This window comes from Ambystoma mexicanum, chromosome 4p (genome assembly GCF_040938575.1).
Source record: "Ambystoma mexicanum isolate Mex_15411 chromosome 4p, UKY_AmexF1_1, whole genome shotgun sequence".
NCBI lineage: Eukaryota > Metazoa > Chordata > Amphibia > Caudata > Ambystomatidae > Ambystoma > Ambystoma mexicanum.
The window spans coordinates 1028940706-1028956889 of NC_090927.1; positions in this window are offsets into that span (position 1 = coordinate 1028940706).

A 16184-nucleotide genomic window follows, 5' to 3' on the forward strand; every position below is an offset into this window, starting at 1 on the left:
TGTTCGCTGATTGGACGGCGTGGAGCGTGAAGCACGTCAGATTTTCGGTAGCGCCCGCCATCTTGGATTCACGGTCAGCGCGGTGAAACTTTGTTCAAAATTTGTATTTAGTAGAGTGTGTTGGTGTGTAGGAGTGTTTGGGGAGGGTGGGAGTGTATGAGATAGGATGAAAGTTGTGTTTTTTATGTGTTAGACGTTCTTTTTGTGTTTGATTTGTCTGCCTACATCACGGGTGTTCTGAAATGTTCTAAATAAACTGAATGGGGGGTGTTCTGAGGACTCAATATGTGTCCATTTTGTTCGCAAGCAAACTGAAACTGTTCTTAGAACACTCGCAGTGTCCTGAAATGTTCGCAAATAAACAAAATGGGGGTGTCCTGAGGACGCTGTCCGTATTGTTAGTTGTCAACTTGAATATGTTCTAAGAACACTCGCGGTGTCCTGAATTGTTCGCAAATACACAAAATGGGGGTGTTCTGAAGACGTTGTCGAACACTCGCTGTGTCCTGAAATGTTCGCAAATATGAATGGGGTTGTGGCTGACAAGTTGAATGTGTTCTAAGAACACTCGCGGTGTCCTGAAATGTTCGCAAATAAACAAAATGGGGGTGTCCTGAGGACGCTGTCCGTATTGTTCTCTGTCAAGTTGAATGTGTTCTAAGAACACTCGCAGTGTCCTGAAATGTTTGCAAATAAACAAAATGGGGGTGTCCTGAGGACGCTGTCCGTATTGTTCTCTGTCAAGTTGAATGTGTTCTTAGAACACTCATGGTGTCCTGAAATGTTCGCAAATAAACAAAATGGGGGTGTTCTGAGGACACTGTCCGTATTGTTCGTTGTCAAGTTGAATGTGTTCTAAGAACACTCGCGGTGTCCTGAAATGTTCGCAAATAAACAAGATGGTGGTGTTCTGAAGACTCTTCTAAGAACACTCGCAGTGTCCGGGGAATGTTCGTAGGGGTGTCCTGAGGACGCTGTCCGTATTGTTCTCTGTCAAGTTGAATGTGTTCTAAGAACACTCGCAGTGTCCTGAAATGTTCGCAAATAAACAAAATGGGGGTGTTCTGAAGACGTTTCTAAGAACACTCCCGGTGTCCTGGAATGTTCGTAGGGGGTGTCCTGAAGGCGTAGTCCGTATTGTTCGCTGGCAAGTTGAATGTGTTCTAAGAACACTCGCAGTGTCCTGAAATGTTCGCAAATAAACAAAATGGGGGTGTCCTGAGGACGCTGTCCGTACTGTTCTCTGTCAAGTTGAATGTGTTCTTAGAACACTCATGGTGTCCTGAAATGTTCGCAAATAAACGAAATGGGGGTGTTCTGAGGACACTGTCCGTATTGTTCGTTGTCAAGTTGAATGTGTTCTAAGAACACTCGCGGTGTCCTGAAATGTTCGCAAATAAACAAAATGGGGGTGTCCTGAGGACGCTGTCCGTATTGTTCTCTCTCAAGTTGAATGTGTTCTAAGAACACTCGCAGTGTCCTGAAATGTTCGCAAATAAACAAAATGGGGGTGTCCTGAGGACGCTGTCCGTATTGTTCTCTGTCAAGTTGAATGTGTTCTTAGAACACTCATGGTGTCCTGAAATGTTCGCAAATAAACGAAATGGGGGTGTTCTGAGGACACTGTCCGTATTGTTCGTTGTCAAGTTGAATGTGTTCTAAGAACACTCGCGGTGTCCTGAAATGTTCGCAAATAAACAAGATGGTGGTGTTCTGAAGACTCTTCTAAGAACACTCGCAGTGTCCGGGGAATGTTCGTAGGGGTGTCCTGAGGACGCTGTCCGTATTGTTCTCTGTCAAGTTGAATGTGTTCTAAGAACACTCGCAGTGTCCTGAAATGTTCGCAAATAAACAAAATGGGGGTGTTCTGAAGACGTTTCTAAGAACACTCCCGGTGTCCTGGAATGTTCGTAGGGGGTGTCCTGAAGGCGTAGTCCGTATTGTTCGCTGGCAAGTTGAATGTGTTCTAAGAACACTCGGAGTGTCCTGAAATGTTCGCAAATAAACAAAATGGGGGTGTCCTGAGGACGCTGTCAAGTTGAATGTGTTCTTAGAACACTCATGGGGGCTAATTCATAGAATTCAGCGCACAAGTGGCGCACGCGGCTGGCGCACAGTGTGCGCGTGCGAATCCCTGCGCCAGCCGCGTGCGCCAAAACCCATTTCCGCGCACAGCGTATTCATGGATTCCAGCCACCAAAACCAGCCGTGGCGCACAGTGGCGCAGCGACCTTGCAGCAGCGCCAGTTACACCCCCAAGAACGCCTTCCGCGCAGGGAAAAGCCATCAAAATGCCCAATCCAGCGCAAAGGGCTGCGCTAACCCTGTACCAGCACGGCAAGCGCGATCGGGCCTGGGGGAGCGGGCTACGTGTATTTCAGGGGTTCGCGTGAACTTTCTCACGCGATCGGGCCTGGGGGAGCGGGCTACGTGTATTTCAGCGGTTCGCGTGAAGTTTCTCACGCAAATAGCCTGGGCGCGTGTATTTCAGGGGTGCGCGGGAAGTTCCACACGCGAATAGCCTGGGCGCGTGTATTTCAGGGGTGCGCGGGAAGTTCCACACGCGAATAGCCTGGGCGCGTGTATTTCAGGGGTGCGCGGGAAGTTCCACACGCGAATAGCCTGGGCGCGTGTATTTCAGGGGTGCGCGGGAAGTTCCACACGCGAATAGCCTGGGCGCGTGTATTTCAGGGGTGCGCGGGAAGTTCCACACGCGAATAGCCTGGGCGCGTGTATTTCAGGGGTGCACGGGAAGTTCCACACGCGAATAGCCTGGGCGCGTGTATTTCAGGGGTGCACGGGAAGTTTTACACGCGATTTCAGCAGGGTACGTGTATTTCAGGGGTGCCGGGGAGTCCTACATGTGATTTGACAGTGTGGGTCCTCCCAGGTGTTCCCTGTACACCCTCCACGGCCCCTGCAGGCAGCCCACACCACAGGGGCATGCCCCCCAGCAAAGGCACATGTCTCCTTGAACTAATGAACACCAACTCATGTCCCCCACCACCCCCACCCCCCAGCACTGTGGGGCACCTGCCAGCAGGCCCCTACCCATGTCCAACTCATGTCCCCCACCACCCCCACCCCCCAGCACTGTGGGGCACCTGCCAGCAGGCCCCCACCCATGTCCAACTCATGTCCCCCACCACCCCCACCCCCCAGCATTGCGGGGCACCCTCCACCAGGCCCTCGCCCATGTCCCATCCATGCCCCCCTGCACCTGGGTCCCAACAATCCCCAATCATGTCCGTAATGGCCATCCTCCCCTGCCAAAAGGCCCAACCAACTATCACATCCACCCACATATCAAAGGCAATTACATGTTACACACCCAATGTAAATAATGCAAATGAACACATGTATGTCACACACAATGGCTGCAAGTGAATGTTAAAACACCCAACATGACATGCATGAAAGTAATGAGATGATACGACACATTGAAGGATGAAAATAAAAATGTATTGAAAATCAACTAGAATGGAAATGAAATTAGAAAAACCACAAAGCAAAACAACAAAAAGAAGATGAATGTCCATGAAAAAAATCCTAAAAATCAAAAAATCCATAGAAGAACTATATACAAGACAATCCCGGGTCCATGAGCCCAACCAAATGAAACCTAACTATGTCAACTAACTAAAAACTGAACTATATACAAAAAAGTGGCGCATTGTCCAATCGCAACCAAATAAAAAAAAAATAATTTAAAGGAAACCTACCACTAACTATATAACTATATACAATCGCAGCGGGCAAGTCCTGCGGCTCACTCTGTGATGTTGCCGGCCAGGGCATCATCGAACTCCATGTCGATGTCCTGGAGGCGGGACTCTGTCCTGGCCCCGAGGTCTCGCAGGGATAACCCCATGTTCACCTCAAACTCCCTGCAAGCTTCCTCGAGGCACTCAGCCCGCCTCAACGCCCGACGCATGGAGAACTCCGCCCTGACCATGGTGAGCCGCTCCTCTTCCGCCCGCTGCCGCTCCGCACCTATCCGCTGGACCAACTGGTCCCACACGGAAGACACTACCATCCCAGGGTTCTCCTGCCCTCCGGCCGATGCCTGCCCCTCTGATCTTGATGGCCCCGAGCCATGATGCCTCCCACGTCGAGCCTGCTGCTGCCTCCGACGCCACTGCCTCTGCCAGCACGACGGCATCCAGGATGATGGAAACCACCGACGCCGTCGTGCACGTGCCCTGCCCGATGATGCCGTCACATCCTCCATCTGCTGGGGTCCAGTTGCTGTGTTGTCCACCCCTGCTGGAACTCTGACTCCCGACTGTGGCAGGGATGGGATCCCCACCGAGCTGGCTGCATTGGTCAGGGCAGGTCCACAGGGGGCCCTGGTGGCATCTGGGCCGGAAGACGGCAAGGAGAACGACTGGCGTATAGTCTCCACAGAGGAGGAGAGGGCCGCCAGATTGGCCGACACATGCAGGAAACCCCCGAACATGGCCGATCCCAATTGGGCCACGTCGGCACGGTGCTCTTCGTGATGACGTGCCTGCTCCTCCTGGGAAGCACGCACGGCATCACGAATCACAGCCGTGCGCATCGCGACCCCAATCAGGACCTTCTCCACACGGCCAGGGGTCCCCTCGTCCGCAGGTGACATGGACATCCCCTCTACCTGCGGATGGGCCTGGGACGGGGCATCCCTGCTGGTGCAAGGTGGTGCACCCACAGGTTCAGGGACAGCGACATGCACAGGCCCCTCCACGGTGACCTGTGCTGTCTCCTGCCCCTGCCCCTGGACTGCACCACTTGCACCAGCAGGGATGCCCCCACCAGGCCCCATGTGCGCCTCAGTGGCGGCCTCCTCCTCCTCTGTGGAAACCACCAACCTGGATGGCTCCTCGCCGTCTACCGCCGTAGCAGGCCCCTGTGGGGGCTCACCCACCCCTTCCGCGGCAGCCGTGAGGGCATCCCCGCCGCCTTGCTCCACAGCGCCGTCTCCGCCCTCTCCTTCACTAGCCGCTGTGTAGAGGGAGACATAGAACACAAACATCAGGGTACTGTACAATGGTCCCCTAAACAGGAAGCAATAGCAGATGAGTGCCACTGTCAAAGTACACTTCCATCATGTCACACCACAACACATGTGTCAGTCCAGGCAAAACACACACAGTCATGGTGCGTGCCATGGACATTTCAATGCATGTCCAATGGACTCTCGAATCATACAATGTAATGGGACTCACATGCATCATGGGTCATGCCTATCACATGCACACACTTCACCTCAGTCACATCCATCTGGCCCCGTACACCCCAATCACAGTGCATACAAGGATGACTAGGCTGCATCAGTGAATCTGTACATTGTCACAGACATGTGTCATGCATCCATGGCACTCACAAGTCACAGACACGCAGGTCAGGCACACAGACATGGATACCACATATGTATCTGGCATCAGCACCCATCCCTCGCCCCCACCCATGTCCAGGAACAGAGACTGCCATGCTCTCATGTGTGCAATCTGCACAGGGCTCCCCATGTTGCATTCAAACACATGCAACAACCGTGCGGTTCACACATTACAGGTCGCACATGCATTCCCATGATGTCCCTGCACACATACATGCGTACATGGCCTATGTCACACATGCAGGCAAGTATCAGACAACCAGCACACTGCAACATGCCCTGTCTCACACAGCAATGCTTGGCCACTTACCGCTCAACTCCAGACGGGTCTCCCTCTCAAGGACCTGGGCGTGGAGCGCTGGGTGTGCGCGTTCCAGGACCCTCAACTGGATGGAACTCATGCGGCCCCGGCCCCCCCTCCACGAGGCGCCGGGCCTTCATGAGGGTCCTGGACCTCAAGTCCTCCCAGCGCTTCTTGTCCTTCTGGATGGTGCGGGTTGCCACCCCCTCCGCGTTGATGGCAACCACACAGTCGGCCCAGATCCTATCCCGTCCTTCCCTGTTGGCGCGGGACGATCCGAAGAGGGCATCATACTGCCCCAGGACTTGCTCCACCAGGACACCAACTTCGGTGGCAGTGAAGCTGGTGCCCCTCTGCCCCTCTGGCCGGGGGTTGCCACTAGGGTCAGATGTGGATGTGCCCGACATGGCAACCCCAGGGGCAGGAGTGGGTGGGCAACTGGGTCCTGGGGCTGGGCTGTGGAGCGATGTTATTCGAGTCGGGAGTCTTCTGTACCAGCAGGGGTGGACACAGCAACTGGACCCCTGCAGATGGCTGATGTGCAGGCACCAAATGGCAGGGCACGGTGGCAGCAGACAGGCAGGCAGGCAGGCAGCAGCAGATGGCACGTGGGAGGCTGCTCGGGGCACTGGGGGGCAGTGATTCGGCCTTCTGGGCAGGAGCGTGGTCTTCCGTGTGTTTTCGCGTGGCCACCTTGATACGGAGTGATTTGGCACGTGAAAAATCTGCACGTCAGCGTGTAATTCGAGGAAAGGCCCTTAGCGCGTAAGCGCGTCAGCACGCGTACGCGATTTCATTGGACCAAAGGCCCTTACAGCGTAAGCGCGTCTGTGACGTTTTGCGCACGGGCGTTGCCCTGGCAGGGCTTGGAGATCCCGCGTGCCTTTATGTTCTGTACGTGCTTTTCGTGCAGTGCGTGTGTTTTCCATCCGTTGGGGTTCACACGCTATTACTTCACAGCGGGTGTTGGCTACGCGTTCTACTACACGCAAGGCAGACGGTGAGTGGTACCCCGCTCCCCCAGGCCCGATCACGTGAGAAACTTCACGCGCACCCCTGAAATACACGCGCCCAGGCTATTCGCGTGTAAAACTTCCCGCGCACCCCTGAAATACACGTGCCCAGGCTATTCGCGTGTAAAACTTCCCGCGCACCCCTGAAATACACGCGCCCAGGCTATTCGCGTGTAAAACTTCCCGCGCACCCCTGAAATACACGTACCCTGCTGAAATCGCGTGTAAAACTTCCCGCGCACCCCTGAAATACACGCGCCCAGGCTATTCGCGTGTAAAACTTCCCGCGCACCCCTGAAATACACGTACCCTGCTGAAATCGCGTGTAAAACTTCCCGCGCACCCCTGAAATACACGCGGCCAGGCTATTCGCGTGTAAAACTTCCCGCGCGCCCCTGAAATACACGCGGCCAGGCTATTCGCGTGTAAAACTTCACGCGAACCCCTGAAATACACGTACCCCGCTCAATCGCGTGTGTAACTTCCCGCGCAACCCCGAAATACACGTGCCCCGCTCGCACAGGCACTATTGCTGTATGTTGCCACTTTTGTAATGCGCAGGGACGCTACCGCCTGCCTTCGTGTGGCGGACGTGTATCGGCTTGTGCGTGTCTTTCGCTGTGCGTGGCTTTGCCCTATTCGGTTCCATGAATACGTGTGGTTCGGGTGCGTGTGGGCGTTCCCTCTGCTTCCCTGCAGTACATCCCCAGTTACGCCCTTGTTTTCGCAAGTTGTTCCCCATTCCGCGCGTTACGCCCCGTGTTCCGCCCACTTTCTAGTGTATGCGCAGAGGTTGTGCGCTTTCACTGTGCGCGTTGCGCACGTCTTTCGGGATGTTGCAGTGACGTGTGCGCCATGCACGGGTTTGGCGCACATCCCGAGGAAGACACGCGCAGGGACTTCCATGAATCGCACGCGTGCGCGTGCGCCTCTTTTTTTCCGCTTGCGCCTGCTTGCGCCTGCTTGCGTGTAGATTTTCGGCGCACGTTTGTTCCATGAATCGGCCCCATGGTGTCCTGAAATGTTCACAAATAAACGAAATGGGGGTGTTCTGAGGACACTGTCCGTATTGTTCATTGTCAAGTTGGATGTGTTCTAAGAACACTCGCGGTGTCCTGAAATGTTCGCAAATAAACAAAATGGGGGTGTTCTGAAGACGTTTCTAAGAACACTTGCGGTGTCCTGGAATGTTCGTAGGGGATGTCCTGAAGGCGTAGTCCGTATTGTTCGCTGGCAAGTTGAATGTGTTCTACGAACACTCGCAGTGTCCTGAAATGTTCGCAAATAAACAAAATGGGGGTGTCCTGAGGACACTGTCCGTATTGTTCGTTGTCAAGTTGAAAGTGTTCTAAGAACTATCGCGTTGTTCTGAAATGTTCGTAGGGGGTGTCCTGAAAACGCTGTCCGTATTGTTCGCTGGCAAGTTGAAAGTGTTCTAAGAACACTCATAATGTCCGCGGACATTAAAAGTTTCCATAGTCCATAGTTGAAATGTTTGACTCTATGGATGTGATATGCTGCGGTGGATGTTGCCAGGGCATAGAGTCTTGGGTGCATGGCCTTTTGGGTGCCATGCACCCAAGACTCTATGCCCTGGCAACAACCACCGCAGCATATCACATTCATATTTGCTTATAACTTTGGGTGAAAAACAAATGTATAAGGAACAAAGGTATTAGATACTATGGATGTGATATGCTGATATGGTTCTCCTTATTATTGTATACTTACTGTTTGGTCTAGTAACAGGAGTCCATGTTTTTCTTGTTAATTTCTGTGATAAAAGAAAATAGCATGTTAGTATTAGTATTTTGTAGTGACTTATTACATTGTATAATCAATATACCTCATATTTAGTAGATTACAAATCAGAGTACTGTGCAATTTGCTCAGTTTCTGTATTTGTTGCTAAAATCATTGGGTCTGTGGGAGAAAAAAAATCCATGTTGGATTAAAAAAAAAACTTTTTCTGTTATGCTACAGTTTATTTGTTTGTTTGTTTTCAGTGTTCACTTGTTGTTTCCGGCTAATGCCTAATACTTTGGCTTGTTGTATTTTTTTGGAGCAGTAACATATTATTTATTTGTTTTGATATTATAAAATGTTGGAGCAGTTAGATACCAATTGGCGTATTCTAACTGTCTATTTTTTTTATATATTTTAGTGGTATTGATTTATCTATTTGGATATTGTTAAATTTTGGGACAGTTAGATACCAATTGGCATATTCTAACTGTGTATTTTCTGGTCTAATTTAGTGGTATTCATTTATCTGATTAGTTGTTGTAGAATCTTGGAGCAGTTAGATAGCTTTTGGAGTATTCTAACAGTTTATATTTTTTAACACAAGTTTACTTAGGGTTTAAATACAGTTTAGTTATCAAATTTTGGTTTTAAGAACATCAAATAAGCATTTGTAAGATTTCCTGGTAATCTCTGCTTTAGAGTAATGGTACTATCATTACATTCAAACCATCCACATTTCTTTTTTATATATGCAGTGTAGTGCCCTGAATTGGTTGTGGCTCCTGCGTGGTAGATTATACCTATTGTTGTGAAGGTTTTCTTACCAAGTGATATTTGACCATGTGTGAATCCAGTCAGCTTGCAGTTGATTTTGGTACCATCTGCATTGTAACGTAGAAGCATTAGTATTATGTATTTACTATGTGTTTGTGTTACTAACGTGGAGCGATTATCTGAATTGCAGGTAGAGCATAATCTACCATGGTTTGCATTTTGTACAAGTCGCTGAAATGGAATGGATTCACAATTTGGTATTGATATATATATATGAAGCGTTCATTGGGGATTTCTTCTTGTGTCACATTGTTGCAGAGAGTGCATGTATGTTTCCACATGTATGAAATCTGAAAGATTTCATTCATAGGTATGTTTTTGTTTTCCAGTACTTGTAGTAAGTACATTAGAAATTCTTGTGGATCTTCCTGTGAATTTATAGTGAATTTCACCATTCCAGCACAGTAGTCCAATTGTTGTCTTATTCCAAAAACACTATACGTGTTGTCAGGATTGTTTGCTGCATTTCTGTGAAGTACTAACATTTGCAAACACAATGGGTCTCTACAGTGTAAGTAACTGTTGTCAACAATTAGTGGTAATTTAAATAGAATATTAATTGCTACATTTGCGTAGCAACTTACACCAACTATATTTGAGAATTTAAATGGTCCAGGTAGTTCTGTATCTAGCTGCTTTTTTTGGAGTTTGTCTTCCTTCTTTAAAGAAGTACTTGGTTTACTTTCCCTAATTGATTCTTTTTTGCTTGTGGTACTTGATGAAGTATTAGTTTCTTTTACTCTCTTTGGAGGATTTGCAGTGATATCCTGTTGCATTTCTGTTTGATTTATTTTTCTTTTATAACGTTTTACTTTTTGTGGAACAGAATATGTGTTTAGGTGGGGGGTGTATAGTGAGGGAAGTCTATTGTATTCTAAAATGCAAGGAATATCAGCGTTTATTTTACTTGCATCAAAGTTGATTAGAAATAGACCGTCAAGTGCATGTAAGCGTGATAGTGCTACATAGCTCATGCCTTCTTTAAAGACTGTGTTACCAATATCTATCATTGCTTTGTCTAGGGTAAGACCTTGTGATTTATGAATCGTGACTGCGCATGCAAGAGTTAGAGAAAATTGTTCTCTGCGTACATACATATCTTTGAAGAGAAGGAATCTAGCTGTTGAGCGTCCTATCCTTTTTACTTCTGAAAGTTTGTCAAAGAGTATATTGACAAACTGAATTTTGTTGTCGCGTGGGTATGTTTGAAAGCCAACAACTGTACCCAGTGCTCCATTAACTAGTCCTTGGTCCACGTCAAGGTTACATTTAAGCATTACTCTGCAATTTAAGGAAAATTTTAATATCTTTTCTAAGCCTGCTGTGTTTGAGATTGATTTTTCTAAACTATTTAGTCTTGTTGTGGCTTGGTCACACATGGGTAGTGTCATACCATGTGCATCTAGTTTGTCTGTGGCGCTAATTTCCATGATTGGTTGCATTTCTTTACTTAGCATGATTTCATTAAATTTGAAACAGCTTGCAAGAGTTGGCATTAAGGCCATACAATTGACATATTTGTGGGCTAATTGTTCCATAACATCTGTAGCACATGCATTATCGCCATAAAGTGCATTAATGTGCCGGGTTTTCAATATTCCTTCTGCTTCTTTAGAAAGTATACCAACTCTGATACTTTTTAAAATGTTGGCATAAGTGAGATATGCAGATTGCCGCATGTTTTCTGTTAATTCTCTGTATTGGAAATGTTGCCAAAGGTTGACATTTCCAATGTTGCCAATCATTTTACGGCAAAGTTTGTGTCCTAATGTTTTAAAAATAGGCTCACCTTTTACTGGTGTTAATTGAAGCAGATCTCCAACAACAATAATGTGTTTTCCTGCAAAGAGCTCTTCATAGTCTGTTTTGAGTACTTCTTGTAATCTGAGGTGAATCAAAGCTAACATCAGGTTGGAGACCATGCTCACTTCATCTATTAGTAGCATTTTCATTTGTTTCAATACTATGCGTAATTCCATTGCAGCTTCTGCAGAAAGTTTGTAATAATAGTCTAATTTGTTCTGGTGTTCTACTGGTAATAGTAGTAATCGGTGTAATGTAACACCACCTATGTTGTAGGCAGCTAAACCTGTGGGGGCAGTGACAACAGCTGACAGTTTGTTGTTTGTCAATTGTTGAAGGAACTTACTAATGATTTTGATTAGGAATGTTTTGCCAGAACCAGCTTCACCGCTGACGTACAGTAGTATAGGTTTATAATTATGGCAGGAGCATTCTTTATTTTCATGTTTTACACCATGTGCAATTTGTTTTGTTACTTCTTGAAAAATGCTACTTTGCTCATTGTTTAGTTTTGATTGTAGTATAGTTAAGTCTTCCTTATCTTCATACTGACACATGGTGTTTTCTACTTCTATCATAGCTAATTCTGCCTCATTTATTATTAGTGGTTCTCCCAGTGGTTCTTGGCTTCCTGTTACAGAAGGTTGACTACTGTCAGGAGTGTCCTTATCTAGTTGGGCTTGGAGTTCTTCTTTGTGTTGTTGTTCATTGTGCAACATTGTTTTGTACTGTGTAAAGTTTACATCAGTTATAGTGCTTTCATTTGCTTTGAAAGCATCCTCATATGAGTCATAGTTATCTAGTAATTGTTCTTCTTTTCTCCATGGTTTGAAGAGTTGTAGCAGGGACATGTAATATACTTCTTTATGTTGAGGAGTCTTTAATGACAATTTGATATGATTAATTAAATTTGGTTTAGTGAGTTAACTAAACTGCCTTCACAGTTTGTTACTTTAGATTTACCTTTTTTTTCATCAGGTTTCATATTATTTGTGTATGTGTAGTTTTGGGCTATGTGGTATAGACACATGTTTTCCAAAGTATTGCTTCTGTTTGGGTAGTATGTGCCCCATAAATTGTTTTTTAAAATGTCTTGGCTGTTGGGATCATGTTTGGCTATTGTTTCTATATCTTCATATGATTTTAGAACTCTTTTTCTAGATTTAGCTGGACCAACACTTAGCCATACCATATTTTCAGATTTACCATACAATGCGGTACCAGTTAAATGGTCAGCTGCTTCATAAGATCTACATTCTCTATGGGTGAGCATTTTTATGCTCAAGCTGTATAATTTCTGAGATACTGTTTTATCTGATGACAGGTCATTCCAGAGGTCTTGGAGCTCTGTCTTTTCTGCTTTAGTTAAGTATGCTGTGACATATCGTGCAACTGCAGTAGAATTGTCTGCAATGTACTGCACATCTATGTTTGCATTCCATAAGTGGGCAATGATTGCATTATAATCATTGATATATTTTTCTTCTTTTCTTTTTATGTAATATGTATTTTTAGGTGACTTACCTTTAACACTATGTCTAACTGAAGATATGAGGTTGTTCACTTGACCTGCATTTGGAACTGGTCTAGGGAAACCAAATCGGCATTTGGTGTAGTATTTCCCTTTGTTTTTGTATTTGCGACGATAATATTTTCCACACTTGTGTCTTTGAAATTGTAAAATTTGTGCATGAAGACCACTATTTGTGGCTTCTGATGGAATTTCACAAGTGACATATTTTTCAATAAACTGTAAAACAGTGGCATCACTGTCTTGACCAAATTTAATAGCATCTTTAATCCATAAAAGCATGTGGATATGTGGTGCTCCTCTGGCTTGGTATTCTTTTCTCCAAAAGAAGTGTTGCACTTCTCCAAGGGGAGGAACCGTTTTATTACAAATAAAATGTAGCATAGCAATGAAGCGATGGTGAAAATATCTTGAAACATTAACAGGATCCAAAGAACAAAGTTTTCCAGGTGTTAGTATATCTATGTTTGTTTTGTTTTTATTTGATATGCGTATGAAATCATGTAAATCCTCCCATGCATATTCTGCACAACTTAATGTAACAAACCAAGCGGGTGGGCCAAGGTTTCTGATCATACAACGTACATCTCCATGATGTCGAAACCAGTACTCTTTAGTACCACGCATATTTGCTAATAGATTTGTAATATTTGATTGTAAAACCTCATCCTTTTGTTGCACTTTTTCTAATAATTGTGTAGCTGTCATATTTTGAAAGTGTGATCCTGATTTTAACATGTGTGCAACTCCGTAACATAAAGTTGCTAGTTTACTTTCAAAGAGTAGGTGGAATATGTATTCAACATTTTGTCTAAATCTGGGATCTTCAGAATACATCCGTAATGAGCGGTATTCTGAAGCTGATATTTGAATAGGTCTAGCATCATACATTCCTCCTTTGCCAGTAGGAAAGAGTAGAGGAAAAGCATGTGCTTCTATACTTTTTTCCCATATGCTGATTGGCGATCCTTTTGTTTGACACATTTGGTAAGTTTCCAGTGCATCTTCTACGGTGTCATTACAGTGCAAAGGATGTAATGGTCTAAAGTATTTGATATTGTAGCAGGATCTAGTAGCTCAAATTGACCAGCTTCTTGTGTTTCTTGAATTATTTCAGTTGTATCTTTCAAGTTTTCTTCAATATTAATTTCTTTGTAATATTCATTATTCTCTTTAAGATATTGGAAGGCTTGTCTAACTTTATATAAATCTACCAGCTGTTGCCATATTTTTTTGTCTTTTGTAGGTACTCCATTTACTAAGATAATTAAAGATTGCTGCATTGGACGTTGCACTCCTAGAGTATGTAAATTTTCTTTTAGATCTAATGGTAAATAAACTACTTTTCCACGAATGCCTTTTAACAATTCAGAAGGAGGTAATTTTGCTGTTTTTGGTTGAAGGCGTATTATTGCTTGAAATGTGTGTACTGTTTGAATTATGATGCTCTCATATAAATTAAGTTGTTGTAGGGGTTTTGGTACTGGGTATAATTCCAAATTATTTGTGATAGCACGTGAAGGAGTTTGGTTGTTGTCAAGTTTTGTAGTGCAGTAACTGCAAAGTATTAAGGGCTCAGTTATTTCGTATTTGTTTTCTGCTACAAGGTAGAGAGCTAATTCAAACCATTTAGAATCTTCATTGTCTTCTATTTTGTATGATAGGTCTACAGTTTTTGTGTTACTTTTATAAAAAGTTCTACGGCAACATACATATACATGGTTTGGTACTTCAGCTGATGTACTTTTAAATTTTAGTATTTCTTTTTTTGTATGTGTTTAGCAAAAAGTTGCCATGTGTAGAATTGTTGCTTAATTGGTTTAAAGCTATTTCATTCTGTAAATGGCTTTCACTTCCAAAATATTTTTTCTGGATATAGTGAATTTCTTCAAGTAGGTCTTTTGCTGTACCATGTAGAAGGATGTTATTTAACTTTGCTAGTGCTAAAGCAGGACTTTTAGCATAGTACAGTTTATAGACTAGATTTCTTATAGTTGAATTATGTGTTGATATCCTTTTGATATCATGGAAAGTGGTTTCACAAGTAGGTCCTGTAATGCAGACCAATGAATGTCCTTGTAGTCCTGTGTACTTGCGCACTGGACAGGTATCCAAATTTTGCAGTAATTTAATTTTGATTTTGTCTTTGCTTTTTACATATTTATTGAGGAATTGGCGTAAAGATTTGAAACATTGTTTGGGAATGTTACACATTGACGTCCATGGCCATTTGTACACTAGACGTTCTGATTCAGTTGAATGTAGGGGTAACTCTAAGTTTTCAGGGCATATTTTTGTAAGGAGTACTTCTTGTTCCATTATGGTATTATTCACGTTTTCATAACCTCGACCACTGCTATGTATGGCAATTGTATTTGTTTGCTTTTGTTTGTATGCTTCTTCATTAAAATATGGCTCTGTGCTCGTAGTGTGATTCCATTCACCTCTGCAGAAACTTAAGAAGTTCTTGCTGTTGACATTTCGCTTATTGAGAAGTCTTTTTTGTAATTTAGTTATTAGTTTTGTTAGTGGTTTCATTTTGTTTAACAGTAAAATAAATAACTTTCTTTTCAGAAGAATTGCACTGTCCATCAACGCTTGTAAGATTAATTTCCTACGATAGGTTTTAAGCATTGAACCTGATTTCTCTCCTGTTTTTATAAGATTTTGAAGGACTTTGTGACGGTACATTTTGGCTAAAATACTTTTCTTGGTATGCTTAGTTTGCACTATATTAAAATTTGAAGAAGTAGTTTTATCTGTAGTGATAGCTGATTTTCTGTTAATTGTTTTTTGGTTTGTTTTACATTTTGATAGAGGAGGCAAAGTTTTTGTACTTGAAACTTCTTGTGTTTCACTAAATGACTGTATTAGCTGTTTTGTTTCAATTTTTTTTACAAATTCTGCTAGAGATGGATGCTTATGTTGGACACTTTTATTTTCATTTGCTCTACTTTTGCGTTGCTTTCTACGGACTTGACTTTTGGTAGGCATTCTTTAGGGTCTGTTGAAAAAAATAAAGAAGATATGGGTTGGGGTGTTCTGGTATGTATGTGTGCTGTGTGCATGAGTGTTTGAGTAAGATGATAAAGATGTATGTAATGGTGTGTGATTGTGCATTGGGAACTACAACTAGTAGGGATAGGTATTCTTGAATTTATGTGTTACTAAACTGGGGTTCAGATGACAAAAAAAAAGTAAGCTAGTGGTGTGGAAAAGTACAAATAGTAAATCTAATGTATACAATTAAAACAGTTGTTTGTTCTATAATATGAAAATTGTAGCGGTTCAGTTGGGTAATTTGTGTGTCCAAGAATAGGAATTTAGGGGCCATTCTGGCTGTAAATCGCTGTTTAAGACATGGAGATTTTTGGACAAAATGGTACACAATCTCTATTTTTAGGCACCAAAATAGCTTGTATTAATGTTATAGTATGTTTGATTAATAATACAAATATTATGGTGATATTCTACTTACTTTTTTTCTTAAATTAACAGGTAACTTCTTAGTTCTTCTTTGTTCTTCGAATTCGGCTGCTTCTTTTCAGTAGACTGGTCTTCACTGCAATTGTAAAAGCT